The 4,122-nt window shown below is 47.1% G+C and overlaps 1 pseudogene; it reads right to left on the bottom strand.

Moving 5' to 3' along the window:
- Nucleotides 1-908: 908 nt before the first annotated feature.
- LOC110286411 (elongation factor 2 pseudogene) lies at nt 909-3,660 on the bottom strand (annotated as a pseudogene).
- Between the last annotated feature and the right edge of the window lie 462 nt (nt 3,661-4,122).

The raw sequence follows: 4,122 nt of genomic DNA, 5'->3' as shown, positions 1-4,122 counted from the left end.
ATTATATCTTGCTACCAAAATAACTTATTCAGGTAGTGGTGGTGCATGCCTTTAAATCCCAGCACTTGGGAGGCAGAAGTAGGCAGATCTCTGAGTTCGAGGCCAGCCTGGTCTGCAGAGCAAGTTCCAGGACAGCCAAGGCTACACAGAGAAAAACCCTGTCTCAAAAAACAAAATAAGCAAACAAAAACTGGTAGGCAAACAGAATATGAATACATATATATATATATAATATGTATATAATATTATATATAATGTAAGCTTTAAAATGTAGCATAACAGAAACAATAGTAGAGAGTAGAGGAGAAATATATTTAATGTTTTCTGTTTATGGAGAATATTTTTCTTTTTCTTTACAGTTTGCAGCATCTGATTATTCCAACATATAGAAAAAGAGAGTGAGGCTGGAGAGATGGCTCAGTGATTAAGTGCACTGACTGCTCTTCCGGAGGTCCTGAGTTCAATTCCCAGTAGCCACATGGGTTCACACTCATCTATAATGGAATCCGATGTCCCCTTCTGGTCTCAGAGATCTACAGTAAATAAGTAAGTAAAAAAGAAGGAAAGAAAGACAAGAAAAGGAGAATGAATGAAAGTTTTTTTTTTTTTTAAGATTATAGGTTGTTTTGTTTTGTGAATCAACCACAGTAGAATTTATTATTCCAATGATTCTCACAGCAGGGTTTCAAGTCGAAGGTAAGCTGCCTGCCTTCCTGGAGGCACTTACCCCATCTCCCCCTCTGGGGGAACTTCACTTGGCCATGGACCCCATAAACCTCTGAATGCATTTATTTAGACTTTTGGACATCTGCACGTTTCTCTCTAAAAAATGTTAAAAGCCTTGTCACGCCCACTCCATGACCTGCTATTCCAGCCTGCAGAGAGTGATTCCTACAACCTTGTAATTCCTAAATAAATAGAACTGGTAGCAAAAGTGAGTACTGAGTGATGTCAGGGTGGCCCCAGCAGCCTCCAGAGGGGCACTGTGGGAGCAGTCTCAAGGTGTCTTCTGATGGGCGGGCACTGTGCAGCATGTGGCAGTACCAGGCTACCTTCCATTTGTTCAGGAAGTTGTCCAGTGCTGGGATGCCCTCCTTCAGGCCTTTGCGCTTGAGGGTCTCAGTTACCACTTGGCTGGGGCAGCTGCTGTTGTCAAACACACACTGGGGGAAGGCCTGGCCACCAGTGTTGGATCAAGGGTCGGCAGTGAAGTCAAAGGACTCAGTGACAGGTAGGTATACCTTGACCATGAACATGGGACAGGCTACCGGGGACTCCTCAAATACAAGGCCACGCTTTCTGTTCAGGACACCTTAGATGCCAATCCCCACTTGCTCAGGACACTGGATCTCAACTTGATAGTTAGGCTCCATGAGGCGGGACTGTGCAGTCAGCACGCTGGCATAGAGACAGGGGTGTGCTGCAGGGATGATCTGGCCACCTCCCCGGTGGCATCTACATGCAGGGTCATATCATGGACATCAAATCGCATACTACGCATGTTCTCACAAAGAGCGCTCCTTAGTAGCCCACTGGAAGCCAGCGACCACACCGTCCTTGATCTCATTCAAGTACTGCAAAAACCTTGGTGATGTCAGTGAGCATGCTGGGGCCAGTGCCATCAGGTCCAGAGCACCAGATCTTGTGGGCTTCAGCAACATCCCATTCATACTTTTCGGCCAGGTAGTGGGCACGAGCCTTGAGCTCCTATCGGGCAGACACCTCTCCCTATCGATGTCCTCAGCCAGGCCGCCAGGGAAGGACCTGGTCTTCAGGTACAGCCGGTTGTACTTGTTGGGGGACTTTGACAGACACAGCAAGTTGGACTCCTCACTGATAGTCTCCCAGTAGGACATGAAGGGTCAGATTTCTTGATGGAGATGCAGGCACAGTCCTCCTCCAGGTCCTTGAGGCAGATCTCTAAGATGCAGCTCACTGGCTCCAGCAATGATGTGCTCTCCAGACTACTCAGTGATGCACTGCACAACAGAGCCGATGCTGAACTTCATCACGTGTTTATTGTGAGTGTGCTCAAAGGTAATGATAGGGGCTGACGAGATGGCTCAGTGGTTAAGAGTGCCGACTGCTCTTCCAAAGGTCCAGAGTTCAAATCCCAGCAACCACATGGTGGCTCACAACCATCCATAACTAAATGTGATACCCTCTTCTGGAGTGTCTGAAGACAACTACAGTGTACTTACATATAATAAATAAATCTTAAAAAACAACAACAAAAAAAAAAGGTAATGATAGTCCCTGTCTTCACAAGGAACTGGTTCACTCCGACCAGCCCCACAATGTTTCCACAGGGCACATCCTCATTTGGCTCCACCTAGTGGCCCATCATCAGAATGGTTCTCTGGATAGGTTTCAGGTTATAGGTCCTCTTTCTTCCCACGTGTGTAGTCCATGGACACCACCCCAGAGAACACTCTACTAAAGGCATAGAAGTGACCTTTTCAGAGGTTGGCAACATCTTGCAAATGTACATCATAAGGGAACCTTTGGGGTCACAGCTCCTAATACCCATGGTGGCCTCATCGTCAGGTGGCCCCTTGTACAGCAGCTCACAATGGTACTTCTGTGCAGTGACAGGGGACAGCAAGTGAATGGTGATTATCTGGCATCCCCTCGGGCAGCCAGTGGTGCATCACAGCCTTAAGCAACAGTTTGCCCTCCTTGTCCTTGTCCTCGCTGTCCAGCTTTTCGATCAGCTTGGCTGTCTCCCTCCTTCCTGAAGTTCATGATGGCTTCAAACTCCTTGAAGATGGAGTCTAGGATGAGCTGGCAGAGGGTACATACAGGGAAGTTTCTTCCTGTCTAGGCTGTTGGCTGACTTGCTGAATTTGCCATTGGCCCAGTCAAAGTACCAGTCTCCCCATAGCTTCTTCATTGGGTCTTCTACTTTCTTGGCCAGCTCAGCTGCCCCCAGCTGGTCCTCATCCTTGGCTGTAAACTTGCCTACGTACATCTCTGCAAACTGCTTCATAGTGAAGGCCCAGCCACACTGCTTCAGAGTGAAGGCCAGAACCAAAGCCTAGAGTACCCAGGACAGGGTTAACCATGATATTGCCCATGGGCTCACTCTTGCTCTTGCCATAAGTAGAGATGATGACATTGACATTCTCCATGATGCACTGGAAGGTCTGGTAGAGCTCCTGAGGCTGCAGCTGCAGCTCAAGCAGGGCTCGGTCCATCTTATTCATCACCAGCACGGGCTAGCCTGTCGTAGCGCTGTTTCTGCCTGTACACACATGCCAGATGCACAGTTCACCACCACCCAGAGCTCCATCGGTGACACGCAAAGGCAGCTGTCACCTCTGAAGAGAAATTCACATGGCCTGGAGAGTCGATGAGGTTGATGAGGAAGCCCGAGCCATCCTTGCTCTGCTTCATGAAGTTCAGGTCATTCTCAGAGAGCTCATAGAAGAGGGAGATGACGGTGGACTTGATTGTGACGCAGCGGCGCTCTTGCTTAATCCTTGTGTCAGTGAAGTGTGTCTCCTCAGCTCCAGCGGAAGCAATGATACCCGCCTTGAACACAAGGGAGTCGGTCAGTGTGGACTTGCCGTGGTCCACATGAGCGATGACTGACATGTTTTGGATGTTAGCTTTCTTGTTTATGATGGCACAAATCTGATGTACTGTGAAGTTCACCATGGTAGCGGATGGTGACAGATTCTGAGACATAGGTGAACAGGCAGGCACGCCGACGAGGGCTTCAACTGCGATGAAACAGCAGTTATAGATTTTTTTAAAGACTTTTTATTTGCCATAGTTAATACTAAATCATAATTAATACTAACGCCGACGAGGGCTTCAACTGCGATGAAACAGCAGTTATAGATTTTTTAAAGACTTTTTATTTGCCATAGTTAATACTAAATCATAATTAATACTAAAGAAGTAATAAAATATGCTAATATTTTGCTCAAGTTAGATTCCTTTTTAACGGAATATTGACCATAATTTTTGTTTTGTTTGTTTGGTTTTGGTTTTTTAAGACAGGGTTTCTCTATGTAGCCCTGGCTGTCCTGGAACTCACTCTGTAGACCAGGCTGGCCTTGAACAAAGAAATCCACCTGCCTCTGCCTCCCAAGTGCTGGGATTAAAGGTGTGCGC

This window comes from Mus caroli, unplaced genomic scaffold (assembly GCF_978045245.1).
Source record: "Mus caroli unplaced genomic scaffold, Mus_caroli_1 scaffold_5, whole genome shotgun sequence".
NCBI classification, from domain to species: Eukaryota; Metazoa; Chordata; class Mammalia; order Rodentia; family Muridae; genus Mus; species Mus caroli.
The sequence above is the reverse complement of the archived record's forward strand: the minus strand, read 5'-3'. Positions and strand labels throughout refer to the sequence as shown.